This window comes from Macrobrachium rosenbergii, chromosome 49, assembly GCF_040412425.1.
Source record: "Macrobrachium rosenbergii isolate ZJJX-2024 chromosome 49, ASM4041242v1, whole genome shotgun sequence".
In the NCBI taxonomy this organism is placed as follows: domain Eukaryota; kingdom Metazoa; phylum Arthropoda; class Malacostraca; order Decapoda; family Palaemonidae; genus Macrobrachium; species Macrobrachium rosenbergii.
Genome location: NC_089789.1, coordinates 20,224,025 through 20,240,401, shown reverse-complemented (window position 1 = coordinate 20,240,401; position 16,377 = coordinate 20,224,025). Strand labels below are relative to the sequence as shown.

The 16,377-nt window shown below is 38.9% G+C and overlaps 1 long non-coding RNA gene and 1 pseudogene across 2 annotated transcripts in view; both read left to right on the top strand.

Annotated features, from left to right (window-relative positions):
* The window catches only part of LOC136832146 (uncharacterized), a 217,773-nt gene extending 217,012 nt beyond the window's left edge, over window positions 1-761 (top strand). For both annotated transcript variants that reach the window (XR_010851093.1, XR_010851092.1), the window contains one exon: window positions 183-761. This is a non-coding gene — a long non-coding RNA (uncharacterized lncRNA). The remainder of the gene's footprint in view (window positions 1-182) is intronic.
* Window positions 762-829: 68 nt separating this feature from the next.
* Window positions 830-6,087, top strand: LOC136832347 (piggyBac transposable element-derived protein 3-like; annotated as a pseudogene).
* The last annotated feature ends 10,290 nt before the right edge of the window (window positions 6,088-16,377 follow it).

Genomic DNA, 16,377 nt, shown 5'->3' with positions numbered 1-16,377 from the left:
TACTAGAGACATAAGTTATCACACATGAACTTTTTAACTTTTAGTCTTTTATTAATTGTAAGGGCCCTTTTTTTAACATCGTATTTATTGCCTTTAGGTATCAACAATTTGTTAACATTTTTAGAAAATAAGATACTCATGGTTCATTTACTGTTAGTAATGTTACTTTGTTCTTATTTCAGCTTGCAAGGTCAGTGTTGTGGCCCCTCTGCATATGCCAGTGGAAGATGATGCTGAGGTTCACCCTCCTTCTAAGAGACTTTGGGCTCAACAGTGGAAGGAGTCGAAGACCTCAATACCCAACCCCTGCCTGAGTACGTTCACTGATGTCCTGACTTCATGAGGCAGACTAGAGCATTTCACACAGTTCTTCACGACTGATTAGAGGGAACACATCGTCTATCAGAGTAATCTGTTTTCCAGACAGAAGGATGTGGGCAGTGCCTTCAATATGACAGAAGACGAATTAATGGTTTTCCTGGGCCTCATCATGTATATGGGGGTGGTTTCTATGCCTAGTATAGTAGACTTCTGGGCTGTCAAGACTAGGATTCCTAAATTGCTGACTTCACGTCTAGGAACCATTTCAAGGCAAGTCGTTTGAACCTACAACTTCAGTGTCACTGACCATGCAGCAGGATCACAGGACAGGTTCTCCAAGGAGTGTTCACTCTTCATTAAGGTTACCAGGGAGTTCCTGAGACTCCTGTGCAATTTATTGATGAGGTCATGGTTGCATACAAGGGGACCATGGCTGGTAACCTTTGCCAGTATGTAGCCAAGAAGCCAGACAAGTGGGGCTACAAACTCTTCTGCCATTCCAGCGTCGATGCATTTGTCCATGATACATACTGTATGTACCAGGGGAATCTACCTTCTTAAGCCACCATACAATCCTGTCTGAAGAGGAACCATTTCAAGGCAAGCTGTTTGAACTTACACTTCAATGACAATGACCATGCAGCAGGACCACAGGGCAGTTCTTTAAGGTGTGTTCCTCTTCATTAAGGTTACCAGGGAGTTCCTGAAGGTTGCTGAGACTCCTGTGCAATCTATTGATGAGGTCATGGTTGCATACAAGGGGTCCATGGCTTGTAACCTTCGCCAGTATGTAGCCAAGAAGCCAGACAAGTGGAGCTACAAACTCTTCTGCCATTCCAGTGTCAATGTATTTGTCCATGATACATACTGTTATGTACCAGGGGAATCTACCTTCCTGAGCCACCATACAAGCCTGTCTGAAGAGGAAGATGTCAGTTACTACAAAGTTTGTAGTTGCCTTGGTCAAGACCCTGAAGGACCCAGAGAATTCGCTGTGTATGCTGACAGCTACTACAGCAGTATAGGGTTGGCTGAGTACTTGAGGTGCAATTATGTGGGCAATGCCAGGGAGAACAGAGTTGGATCTCCACCCATGTAGTCTGTCAAGGAGATGAGCGTGAAGTTGGTATCTCCATGGGCACACTGAACTACGTCTTCTTTGCTGATGGCATCCTTGTTGCTAGATGGCAGGACAACAGCGTGACGACGACGATCTTGTCCACCGAAGTCTGCTTGGAGCCTGTGGGTGAAGTGGAATGGTATGACAAGGAAGTGAAGAAGGTTCTTGAGCCTTGTCCATCTGTCATCAAGTACAAGCCACATGGGTGGCAATGACAAGAGCAAAATGTTGACCCACCTTTACAAGACCCCCTTCATCCTGGACTTGAACATCTGCAATTCCTGGATCCTGTGCAAGAGGGACTGTTTGGCATTCCAGTGCAACCCTATGCCCCTCATGGAGTTCCACCTTGACATCTTTTGACCGAGGAGCTTCAAGAACCCCAGAAACAAGGGTCACTAGGAATTAATTCCCTTGGAACTCGAGATGTCCCTGCTCCTAGGCAGGTCCAACATGCAGTCGTGCCTAGCAGTGAGTCCCACCAGGATGCTACTTTCCTTGCTATGCCAAAGCATGTTGAGGTTAGACAGACATGCAAGCTCCATTCTGGAAAGGCCCACATTCACAGGTCCTGTTGGGTGTGCGAAGAGTGCAAGGGGACAGTGAAACAGAGAGCAGGAACTGTTTTGCAATGTTACATATCACATATATAAATAAACTAAACCATCTCAGTGTTTATTTTACAGCTATAATTATAGGTAAAAATCATTAAACAGGTTTAAAAATCATGACAGCTATAATTATAGGTAAAACAGGTTTAAAAATCATGAAACATTTAAACATTGCAAAGTTTATGAAAGTCACACACATGCCTTATCCAAATACGGTAAGTAGGTGTAGGTGTAAAAAAAAAAAATTGGGAAATAACCATTATGAAAGGTTTAATAGGTGAGCAAATCAAGAGTGGTATCATTCTGAAAAAGTTGAACGTTACAGTTGGAAGTATCCCATATGGGCTGGGCATGGTCTGTCTAAACTCGCCCTAGGCATCCATACGGGATACTTCATTACATGCAATTATTTACTGCCCAAATTTTGCAAGATACCAAAAAATACACAAGAATGTAATACAGGCTCAGTAAGGAGGGCTTTTTGAAATTTACCATAAAAATTAAAGTGGATGGGTTAACAAAACATAAACCCTCCATTCTGTAGAGTTTTGAACATGACACACACACACGGTAACCTAGAACTACGAACATGAGACTTAGGATATCCTAAAGATCTCAATAGGCAATAGGAAATTACAGACATTTGTAAATATCATTAGGAAGCTTCAGTGTGCCCAACATCACTAGAAAAAGGAACTTTATACAACTGACATCAACAGGCACTTTGATTAATGTCAATGTCTTTCTTCACTGAAAACTCGCATGACATCAACAGGCACTAATGTCAATATTGACGTCATCACTGAAAAGTATAAACTAATGTCAAAAATGTCTTTCTTCACTGAAAACTCACTTAACTGACACCAAGTGAAGAACTCACATAACTGACACCAAGTGAAGAACTCACATAACTGACACCAAGTGAATTACTCACATAACTGACACCAACAATGTCCTTCACTGAAAACTCAAATACTGAATTTTTTCAGCTTAAAATGCAATGGCCTTTATGATGAAAATACAGAAATTTTATGGATGAGAGACTTGCATTTGTAAATAGATTTTATTTCCTTGTACAGAATGAATCTTTGTCACAGATTTATAGACAGTAATATGAATTACGCATTTTTACCAGATTTTTTAAATATAAATTACCTTGATCAAATTGATGCTACGATATTAAATACAAAATATCCATAGCTATCCATGAACATTAAAACATGTTCAACAAAATGATACTCGAAATTTTCTCTTAAGATTTCACAAAAGCATATCACAACGAGGAAAAAAAGTTCCGAGACAAAACTAAATTTACTCCAACCATGACTCAAGTTTTCACAGATTATTTCATACAGGAACATGGCTGATTGTCAAAATTCAACCATCAAATACTTAGTTTTCACAGATTATTTCATACAGGAACATGGCTGATTGTCTATTTCATACAGGAACATGGCTGATTGTCAAAATTCAACCATCAAATACTTAGTAAGTTTCAGTAAATTGTATGAATTACTACTTTCAGCTTTCTCTGACCAGAATTTCAACTACTGTATAGAACTTGAGAAACCACAGCTTAAAAAAAAAAAAAATCAACACCTATATCTCTCCTGACATATTAAAAGGATTATAATCTGAACACAGTTATCATAAGGAATAAAATTTAATACCTGGGACTGACAAAACCTCCAAATGATTTTCATCAAAGAATATCTTACAAGAAACAATAATATGAGTTTTAAGAGGACTTTGGTTGTCATGGCAAGCACTGGGGCATTTCCTGCCATTCTGAGCTTAAAACTGAAAGAGAGGGTGTGGGGGGGTGGTTGTCCAGGGAGCTAAAGCAAGCCAGAAAATAAAGCAGCAGAAGGCTCTAAAGGTGCAACTGGGAGAAAACCCAACAGCTGCACTAAGAAGTATCACTTACAGAGGCTGTACAGCAAGACTGAAGAGGGAAGTGGGGATAGCAATAAAAGCAAAGCTAAAAACTGGGTGCAGCTAGGGGCCAAAGATGTTACAAATACCCTTCATTACTGCCTTCAGGTCCCCAAGTGAGGTTCACTGATAGCACTACCCAGATACAGGAAGGCTACAAAGGCAACTTCAAAACCAATGACCAAATTAAAAGCAATATCCAAAATATGTTATGACAATAGAATCTGGTATCGATTAACTTCACAGGGCATAGGCAAATAAACCCAGGTTCACATTTGGGAATGACCATCCTGATGGATACTGACAAAATCTAACCTTCATCCTCACACCTTGATCTAGTTCTGAATATGAATAATCATCATACCTTACTGGCCTCGCTCACATAAACAATATAACCCTGCTTTTTCCCTTTGCATGAATATATAAGTATTCAAGTTTAAGGAGACTCAATTAATTCTTCCCTCCCTGCGCCATCTTTAATAAAAATTTAAAAAAATTTGTGATACTTAGTCTCACAAAGCTCTTTAACTACAAGGAGGAATAAGCCATGATGGTTACCTCAAAACAAGAGTTGACTGCTATCAAAAACTAACCTTTTTCAGCAAGTCAAAACTTTCAGTTCACAGATTTCATTTTGCCACTTCCCTGTGGTTGCACAAGCATATCACTGTGGTGAAAGAATAAGCACAAGAGGTTTAAAAGGCTTTCTTACATACAAAAAATAGCAGTGCTGCTATTCAGTAAAGAAAATGGAGTGTAGATGATACTATACAGGTTTGTATTTTATGCATAACAACCTGTTTTTATCAATAAGTAGGGCAGGACTTGACCACACAGGAAATAATAGACTTTACTCTTCAAGGACAGATGTTATAAGAGCCAGGAAAAAAGAAACCAGTACGCAAGTTCCAAATTTTGCAGTTGAGAAGAGAAACAGTGCAACCCAATGCTTGCTGATTACATCAGACAGCATTTGATTTAATTTCAAGCAAGTACACAAGAGCTGAAGCACCCCAATTTGTGAGCAATATTCAAAGCTGGGATACGGATACAGACATTAATAACTGGGATGAAGAAAATAATTTAATTCATCTAAGCAAAACATGTGCTGGTTTTTTAAACAGGTTCAGTAGTTTGGATCATATTTTTCCAAGAAAAGTTGAAGTAACCTGAGTATTCAAAATACTGACAGGAAAGCAAAATTATACTTGGGAAAGGAATTTCATTCAGAAATGCTCACAACACTCTATGCAATTGAAATAGTTTGAATGTAAACACACACAAGGGCTGAAATATCAAGAAGAAATACTGGAGGCTTAATCCTTGGCAAAATCACAAACAGCAAAAGATTTAGACTAGTCACTGATGAAGATAACAGAGAATATGTTAAAATATGAAAAAGGGAAAGTGAAAGGATAGTACCCAGTACCCTGAAGACGAGTTCAGTATGGTGGCAGATGCTATGTAATAACAACAATAAGTAAAAAATGCGCCAAGTTTCTTTAGTGCAATCGAGTTTTCTGTACAGCATATAATGCTGTATGAAACTCTCAGCCATGGCCCATTAAACTTTCAATCATGGCCTAATGGTGGCCTGTGTTGTTGGCACCTATAGTGGTACCAGATGCTCGATTATAGCTAACTTTAACCTTATATAAAAGAGAAACTACTGAGGCTAGAGGGCTGCAATTTGATGTGTTTGGTGATTGGAAGGTGGTTGATCAATATACCAATTTGCAGCCCTCTAGCCTCAGTACTTTTTAAGATCTGAGGGAGGACACAAAAAGTGTGGATGGACAGACAAATACTGTAGCCATCTTCATAGTTTTCTTTTACAGAAAACTAAAAAGTAGTTACATAAAACCCTACAATTAAATTTAGAGGGATGAAATAATACCATCAGCAAGAAGTTTGGTTAAAGGTGACTTAAATCTCTTGGAGTCATGACATCAAAGGTAACTTTCTCCAACTTGAATGTCTTGGAGATATCATGAGTAAAGACAACATATTCTCCGAAGTTCCAAAGAGCAGCTGACACCACATCAGCAGGGTGTGGAAGGTGGATTCCAGTACACTACTGATTCCAAGATGAAAACTTGATTCAAGGCACCTATGAAGGAGCAAGTTGAGTAAAGTTTTTAGTGACATACAGTAGTTTGTTAATGGAGACCATAGGAAGTTGAATAGACTGTCAAATGCCACAGAAGAGGATGTTGTTTTCCCTACAATAATCTTTCACTTTCAGAATAAAGCAATGCACAATCCAGTATTTGAACAGCATTGCAGTCATCCATGCTTTCTTATTATGACAGTAATGCACAGGAAGTGTGTATGCTTGTAGATTCTTTGTAATGCCCTTGGATTTCCGGAGTGATAAATCTTGAATGGCTTAAGTTTATTCCCAGCCACATCTCCCCCAAGCAGAAGAGTCAGTCGATCTTTGTATGCCTTAAACCTGGGCATCGTGGTTGCCTCTTTATGGATGTAGGACCGTAGAGGCATATGCTTCCAACAGTCCAGTTTCATAGACATTAAAGATTTGCCCTGGCATGTACTCTCCATCAACAACAATCTTATGCAAAGAATCCTTACATTCAGTGGCTCCTTGGGCATCAGCGCTTGCTGCTTTACCGCTAATTTTCACACTATGAAAATTATGGCAGTTTTTGAAACAAAGAAACCATCCAGTACTTGTTACAAAACTTCTGCCGTGGTTATCATATTTTTTCTTTAGTTCTTCGAAAAGCACACAAGCTTTGTTTGAATGGTCAGGAGGCTGAGTGGCATACACTTTTGTATCTGGTCCTCCGTCCACATGACCAGTAACTGCTCCATTTCTTCCAAAAGCCCCATCCTCTCCTTTGATAAAATCGTCAAATGAACAGAAGCAGATGCCTTTATAACGTCCATTATCTGTGTCTTGTCTTTAAGGATGGTGGATACCGTTAACTGCAATAAATGCTCATCACGTGCAATTACCATGACTAGCTTTCTTGTGGCATGCTGGTTGATAATTTTCACTTTTTGCTCCAAAGTGATGAAAGCCTCTTCTTTCTCACATCCAGCAGGAGACTTACTTGGTTGTTTGGAAGACACACTGACACTGTATTACACAAATCTGAGTTTTAGAGTTTATATTACAGTCAAACGTGCAAGAATTACAAACGAAAATTGACCTAATTTTACTTCCTACACAGCGACAGCAAGTGAGGTTGGCTCAGAGATGTAACTATTCCAGCCTCTTGGGCCAACGTATCGTACATTGTACACTGCCTGATTGTACACTGCGCCCGTCGCGCGCGAAAAAATATGCATTTTCAAAATATTGTTGTATCAATATTAATTGCTAACCCCATCGCAAAATCGGATTATTCCCAGACAAATTATCGTAACTCAAGCACTACCTGTATTTGGTACCACCCCCACCTGCACAATAAAAAGTAATTTGAAATTACAAACAATTGCAAATTGCCACCAAGTTTCACTATACTGTACTTCCAAGTCAACTGAGAGTTAAGGCTCTTAGAATTCTGATAAGCTTCAATGTGCTGACCCAGATCTCACCAAGTTCTTAGTAGTGCACAGTGAGAAGGTTCCAAAAAATTTGTCTACAGTACTTGCAATACACTCCAAAAGATAGAGAGAGAGAGAGAGAGAGAGAGAGAGAGAGAGAGAGAGAGAGAGAGAGAGAGAGAGAGAGAGAGAGAGTAGCAACTACTCAAAGAAGTGTCATACCCTCCACTGTATTGACTGAATACACAACATAAAAAGATATAAGATTACATGCAATGATGAAGAAGGGGATAGCTGATTATGGGGTGGTTCCAGTTGAGACTGACAATAAAATCAGGCTAGAGCATGAGATACTAGGGATCATCATGCCATGGAACTATCCGTAAGGCACAGCCTGCTGATAGCAGAGCATGAGATAACACCAAAAAGTCTTGAGATAGCCTGTACCTACATAGGAGTGGTACCTTCATTATCCGGGGTAGTAACCAGTGACCCAGGAGGGTTACAGAATTTAGGATACCATAACTGAAAAATGAGGAAGAATGCAGAGATGAAGACGATAGGTTTAATCGCCCAGAACCAACCTCTGGAATTCAAATAACGTGTCCTGCTTTGCCACAAAGCCTAACAAGTACAAATCCAACCATCCTTGGTTCACTTCCTATGGGTAAAAGTTAAAGTCATTTGGCACCATGAACCTGACATTAGATTATGTTTAAAAACCAATGATAATAAAGCTCTTACCTCATACACATCAATCCAGTACAAAGCAATTTCAGTTGCTGGATTCCTGACACATCCTGAGTTTAGATGGGTCCTCTTGGGAGTCCCTGGTTCTGTGTAGGTACAACTTATGTCTGACAGAGTTATGGAGACTGTCCTCCATACTTTGGAAATAAACTGCAAGCTGACAGAATGGTGAAAGGTACAGGTCTTCATTTCAAACAAGCCTGGGCCTTGGCAACAGAGTCAGTAGACAATACAGACCCATAGACCACCAGCTCCCAGTATGACTTCTGAAAAGTGCAAGTAACTCCTTTACTAATTGAAAGCAGATATACAGTATTTTCATATAATTGGAATATACCCATCCTCACCACTGTAGCACAGTTTTAACATACTAGATACCTGAAGATAAACACCATGAGGAATAATTCAAGAGCTGATGGGTCTCACTGTCCATGCACGTGACTCAACTACCACCTTACTTCCTTTAAGAGAATCTTTTATCGGAAATATTTAGAGTAATGTAATAAACATGAAGTAATGGGTTTATCATGAAACTAAACTGATTTTCATATATGAAAACCTTGAAACAGCTGCTTTGACAAACATAAAATAATTACAAATCCAAAAAAAAGCATTCTCTCCTTCTAACCAACTATAAATGGGAAGTCACCAGACCTATGAAGCTCCAGAAAGCCCTGAATTCTGTTTGATAATGAAACGACCAAATCTATAATTGACCTGACAGAGACCAATACCTTCAACCCTTTCCACCAAAAATAAAGTAATTCCAGATCAAGATGTGACAATCAAAAAATTGAGGATAAGGGCAAAATATTACAACAAAAGCTAAATATGCAGATACACACTGGTACACTCTTTTGAGATGGAAAAGAATTTTTTTTTTTTTTGAAATCCTAAAATCTACATCAATCCATAGAATTTTCTTAATCATGAATCAAAAAGGTCCCATATATAATACACATTTTCATTAGGAAGCTGTGCTATTTACCAAAATGTAAAACTAATTAAAGTTTTATACCAATACTATCTCAAATATCTACTTGGAGTGGATGACAGCTGTGCAGAGGGCAAATTTCTTGCATTTTCAGTTCTTCCAAAAGCTTATACAGTATCACTAGAGGCTGAAATCAATGTTCAGCTGGAATCTGAAAAATAATCAAGAATTAAAATTACATATATTCCACAATGTAATTTTTGTTTTCAAATAACTTCACCTGGTTTTTGTATGTTTCAATGAACAATATATGGTTTTGTAAAATTATCTGTACAAATTTCATCACAAAGAAGCATATGAATTTTTGCAAGTGTATTTAAAAAAGAAATAATTCTTAAAACTATCTAGAGATTCAAATTTTAAGAGTGCAAAATCCTTCAGTCAAGAAGATTATAATAACCTCCCTCTGCCTTATAATACTGTATAAATACAGTACTTAATTTAAGATTTTTTTTTAAATACCTCTCCACTATGTAGCTTTTACTTCCGCACCAGAGGTAGTTTGACAGACTGAAAAAAAAAAAAGAAAGAGAACAATTGGATTTTCTATGAATATCCATCTTCTATCCATCCCCGGGGACCCAATGGAGCTAAAATAGAATACTTAAAACCCTCTAAAAAACTTTGAACTGCCCATTTTGAAGTTTAAACACAGAAAAACCCTGTAAAAATGCATATCCTGAGTATTTTGAGTTTTATGTGCATTTATTCATGAAAATTATATGAAAATACAGTAAGGTGAATATTTCTCAGCGAAAAATAATGGAATGGGCAAATTTTCCATGAATGAAATATGTTCAGAGAAACCATGAATGTGTATCCGATATCATGAGAAACAATACGGGGTTTACTATACTGTACTTCCCACCCCACCCAGGGACCTGATTTCAAACACTGAACCCAGTCAGTCTACTTTATCCACTTTGAATGAGGTGGGCAATTTGGAAATCAAAATATTTTAAAAAAAATCTTAAATGTATTTTTTTTAACCAGTTTATACAATCATTTCAAAAATGAGGTGGGCAAAATTAATGTCAACCCTTAAAAATATTTTGTACAAAACGAATGTTTGTTTTAACCAGTGAATACAATCCATAGGCAATTAATGCCGCCTTAGGTGGATGTTAATCACGAAGATGGCTGAGGTCTTTTCGGATGATGCCCCCTTCAGCAGAAGGTGGGGTATGGTTACTGTGCCAAAACCCTCCACAGCCAACAATGGATAACTAACAAGTACGTAATGTACAAAAAGGTATACAGTATGATACTTCTAATTCTCAACACTGAGTACCTCCAAGCTTCCCAAAAACCACAATCACGTTAAAAGGCAGTAAACCAAAAATGGCTACCCATCGACTCAGGACATTTAATATACCCTGCACAAACCAGAGGAGTTAATGTTCTGCAATAACTGTATTTAACCTCTGCACCATGAAGATAAGCCAAAGCAAGTACTGTACAAGATCACCATGCTACTTCAATATCTTATCCAAGGATAAGTTTTTAAATTTGAAAGTTGTAGCCATTGTTCACATGTCCAGTAACTTACCTTCCATTAAGGATAAAAATTAGCATCAAAGCCCTTAACCAAAGACCCAATGAAAAGGATATTACATTCCTACTCTTCAGAAACTCCAGTTTCCACATCACTAAAGACAGAAACTTTACATCAGGCTTAATTCTTTTAGTGCAATTGTGACAATATTTACAGACAATATTGGATGCCAAGGGTTAAGTTCCTCAAGCCCTAGTGACTTCAGGCTAGGTAAAGATACTGTTGTAGGTAAGAGCCAAACTCAAAACTGCACTTAGCCCAAATTAAGGCAAAGATAATTGCCTTGTCTTTAGCAAAGCCTATCTTATCTGACTAAGATTGTGGCTCTCTCACTCTTTAGCTATGTCTAAAGCTACTGTGAAGTTTCCACAGAAACTGCTTTACAAAGAGCTTGTTCTAAATGGTTCAAAGGTCAACATAACTATGAACTGAAGGCCTGAATACAGATTCCAAGGTAAAGTATTTAGCAGAGACCTGGGAAAATCCACTATAGCACCTTGAAAAACATCTACAATATATGTCTTTGTTCTAAGACAAACCTATAGCCAAAGCCAACATGGCCCTTTAGCCTTAAAGGCTGCTACAAAGAGGTTACCTCATGCTTGAGAAACAACAGAAACCTAACCATGTTGTTTACAGAGGTATCAGCGCTGGAAAAAAAAAAAACCATAACGTGGGACCATGACTTACACACCGACCACTAGTGTTGGCAGAATCGATTAGTAGATTCTCTCCAAGCACTGATAACAGCATTACTGTGAGATCCAGTCTTGAGTTTGCCACAATCATGGGCCACACCAGACAGTCTCCAGTAGTTGTGGGATTGTGATGAAACCTTTCATCTTTCGGTTGCTTGTGTCCACCACTGAAAGAAACTGGAAACCCATCCTTCCTTGGTCACCTAGGGTAATCAAGGCCAAGAGACAACTTACAAAGTTGCCTTAATACACAGATGACTTCTTGAAACCTATCAAAGAGTAGGAAAAGCATTACAGTCTAGACCTACCCAGGGAACTGCTTGGTGTCCCTGCCCAAGCTACAGGACCTTGCCCTGGTGAACCAGAAATTGGCAAAAAGATGACTTCTCTTAGTCTCAAACAGGTCCATACCAGGGGATGCCCACAGCCTACTGTCTACAGCCAGCCTTTGGATGTTGAATCCCTTCCACTACTACTGCTTATCTCAGTGACTGAGTACATCCACTAAAATTTTCATAATGAATAATTACCGCCAGCAAAGATAATTAACTCAGGGTGAGGTTGTGTGTGTTAATTTGATCAACTAACAGAAAAGGGGGCAGAGCATTTAGAAATAGTAGTGCTCGCTCCTCCTTAAACATAAAATGATTAATATCGTCTCTAAGAGGCTTACTCCATTTGAGTGCACTCTAATTGCCATATATGGCATAAAGGTGTCAAACTCATTATCTTTAAATAAGGTCCAGTCTGCATTTAACAACCCTGAGAAGGGAAAGCCTTAAAATACATATTTTGTTCTCAATCGAGGTCAGGAACAAAAGACTACTATCTTCAATGTAAAAGCCAGCATTCTGCAACACTTGTAATTCTCTTACCATATCACAGGTCGTAGGGCTACCAAAGAGGATTTAATTCCTTCAAGAGGCATTTACTGAAGGCTCAAACACCTTTGGAGGCATAAACTAAATCCATAAAGGTTCCCAAAAAGAGTTACAGTGTACCAGGCACCTTAATTACACTCGATCTAAAGACCTCCTGTGGTTCAGGTTGCATTGCAATGTCTAGTATAGCATTACCTATAACATAGTAACACAAAGACCTAAAAACTCTAATAGCTGGAACTGACAGCATTTAGAGTAACTAAGCAACTAAGAACTTAATGAAGTTGCCTATAGAGATATATGTTCAGAAAATACCTCTAGCCCAACTCCAGAAGAGAGAAACTAACCACTGCCTCTGAAAACATTAGTGGTTGAACCTCTTGCCAACTTGAAGATATCTCCTCAGTTCATACCAGACAAACCTCACTCTAGCACAAGATGGTTACGGTGTCAGTGTAAACATCTGTATCACATGGAAGCTAAGATTGAGTTCTAGGGAAATATACTAAAGAGGCAATAGAACCCAAAATCATTCCTCCCTCCTAAGACACCAAGGTACCACTAGGAACATCCTATATTCCTGGATCCTCTAAACTTAATAAGTATCTCAACTCCAATCATAAAATGAAAGATGTAAGGTTTCATAACCAACTAAGATTGCTAACAACGCCCACCAAATCAGTCAGAAGGCCTGTAAGTGGAAGTTAAATATTGGTAACTTTCTGCTCCAAGTGATGAATATGTCTACATTTAGATTTATTAGTTCCTAAAGAAACTGACATAGTTGAAAATTCAGAGCCATTCTGTAGGCAGAATACTAATCCTCTTGTTTAGTTGGTCCCTTTGCACACTGTTCCTATCCAGAACCACCCAAGGAAATGCCACAATCTTCCTTGTGTTTGTCCAAAGAAGGGTTTCCTATTCTGAGTAAAAGGAATAAACAATACTGACAACATCTAGTTGGATGAAAAATGATGTCATAAGTGTATATATAATGTATATAAATATAAACATGCACTATGTATATATACCTACATGTGTACCAACACATATATACCTAAAGAAGGGAAGATGGTTTATCTGATAACACTGCTACTTATGCTCTGCTCGGCATACACACTGCTTGCAGTTCCTCTGACTGCTAAAAATTTGGAATTATAGGTGTAACAGACCTCCATTAATACCAGTTAAACTTCCAAAATTCTAGATCTCCCATGGTCACGGCCCAGACCTACCCTGAGGCGTCTAAAGACTGGGTCCTCTTCCCATGAGAGCTTAAACTAACATTGAATCTGATAAGAGACAACCTGTTGACCCATGTTCAGATAACAAGAAAGAACCAAAACTTGAAAGAACAAAAATTTTTCCATAATCACAAGACCTTGATGAGAAAGCCTCTGCTTCCCTAAAAAAACACTTCTATAAGGACTGACAACCTCTTAGAAGTGATCAGCAGCGATAAACACTGCAAATAAAGGTGAAACTTCTCCACCAGAAAACTCTGAACAGTGAGAATATCTTCAACTTTAAAATACAAAATCTGCATAGGGACTAGTCCTTCCCCAGTGCTACCCCCATATATATTTGTTAAGAGACCCTTAGATTCATCAGTCAACAGAAGCACAAGTAATTGCCCTCCTGCCACAGAAAAGGCAAGGATAAGTCTGAGCTACCGAACATATGCCAGAAAGACCGGGGCAAAGACTACCATGCTCGATGGTGGAAGAGCAGCTGATTGCAATGAACTATCTCTTGATAAGATTCCATCGAGGGTTAAAAACGCCTCTTTAACCAATGCTGACAAAACCACTTGTTCCAGCTCAAAAAGAAGTCTGATTCAGTTGGAAACCTGTCGGCTCAACCAAATGTTCTAAATTTTGATCAAGAACATCTCGTGATAATGAGAACATTCTTAAGCCACGGGGAATCGGAAAAAATTAAACAGTAACCAACTGTTTACCAACAGAATCTCCCATCTCCCACTTGTGGAAAAGGAGTCGAAATCTCCAAAAGAAAATGTTGAGACTAGTAAAGGCAGCCACCTGCTTACTTAAATGGAAGCTGAAATGATAGCGCACTGACGCCAAGATTTTCTATAGGCTGGTGAACTCAAGCAGGAGACACATGCACAGGCAATAGGAGCACATGTGATAAGTCAGCAATTGGTAAACATGGAAAAGAAAAGCACACAAGTGATTAGGCTTACAGACAATAGGCACACAGGTGTATGAGCGCAAACTAAAGGTGCTCAAGCGATACAAATGCAAGTCATAAGCATGCAAGCCATAGGCGCCCAAGCCACAGACATGCAAGCCATGGGTGCACAAGCCATAAGCGCTCATGCGAGAGGCATATATACAAGCCATAGATGCACACACGATAGACACACAAGACATGGGCGTGCACGCGATAGGCGTACAAGTCACAGGCGAGCATGCAATAAAAAAAAAACACATGCTACTAGTATATCAAAACTGTGAGGTGCATCACCACCCTGGCCAAAAAAATCCACAATACACAGGAAAGCCAAAGACAGTCTAGGCTTCTCACTAAAACCTAACTGATACTTATACTAGCCCTAAAATGCAAATGATCCCTAGCTGCAGGGGATTGAAGCGAAAATGATCAAAGCAAAAGTAACTTTCTCCGACAAGGTGGCTAAAACTCGCTTGGATACTATCAAAAAGAGACAAAACATCACTGCTATCATGTCATTCTGACATGGTAAAAATAAAGAGGGAAAAAATGTTGGGAGACTCTTCTTACTCTAACCTGAGTGATCCTATCAGAGAACGAATTCTGGTACTAAAACTGGATAAAAAAAAAGCCTTATAAGCTAAGGCAGTTAAGAACTTTATCCTACACAAATACAAATTCCTTACGTTACTAATGCTGGACCTGGTGCCTTACCAGACTGAACAGGGAAGGGAACAATGGGCACAGATCCACACTGCTTTCCAACATGTCTTGGTTCCGTCACTCCAAGCCACAAGGGAGTAAGACAGGACGTGCCAAGGAAAAGGCAAGAAAAGCAGGGCGTTGACCCTTCCTCCAACATGGGAAACAACCCAAACTTACCAAAACCTCAGGAGGATAGTGCAGAAAATAAAACACTAATAATAATAGCAGTAAAAGACTCCATCCTATCAAATCTAATGCCCTGAATTGATGGGAAGCCCATTTGGGGTAAAAAATCAAAGAGAAGCAGCAGACGACCTAACCAGTTATTAAATGGTGAAGGAGACAAGACAGGAATCCCTTTAACTTAAAACTTACTAGTATAGTCCTCTATAGCTGTTTCTACAACCTAACAAGCTTTCATCGTTGTGATCAATTACTGCATTATGCCCAACCACATGAATCATAGTTATCCAATCATAACCTTTCCCTCAGCAACACATATCGTGAGGGTCAACAAAGCTGGAATAATGTCTATTACGGCAAATCTTACCTTACCAAACAAATATTAAAAAGATAAAAGAACAAATCAACAGAAAACTGAGTGCACCTGCCAAACTCCTGCTAAAACCAGCAACAGAAGTAGATTGACCAGCTACAAGTGTTTATACCTATCGGTCCCTAGGTGGGGGGGGGGAGATGGATAGAAAACCACGAGTTCTCATTTTGTTTCAATCTGTCGTACTACCCCTGCCACAGAAGTAAAAGCTATGTAATGGAGAGGTAAGGTTTATTTAAAAAATTTAATCTATGCTATTTGGTCATATTTTCTCTCTTATGCAGTTTCTATCTTAGTTAATGGCATTGTTCGCAGATACTACAGTTGATGGCATTGTTCGCAGATACTATCTTTTATCAAGACTCTGAATGAGTCTATACTATTCTTTTTCTCTTCAGGCATGCTTCTCAGGAATAAGGAAAATTATTTAAGATCCTTTCCATTTAAACTCTTTTCTAGTTGACAGACCATTTCCCCACCTCTCAGCAGTGTCTTCAGGACTGGATTACTAATTGACATTTAAGATTTTTATTACTGCCATG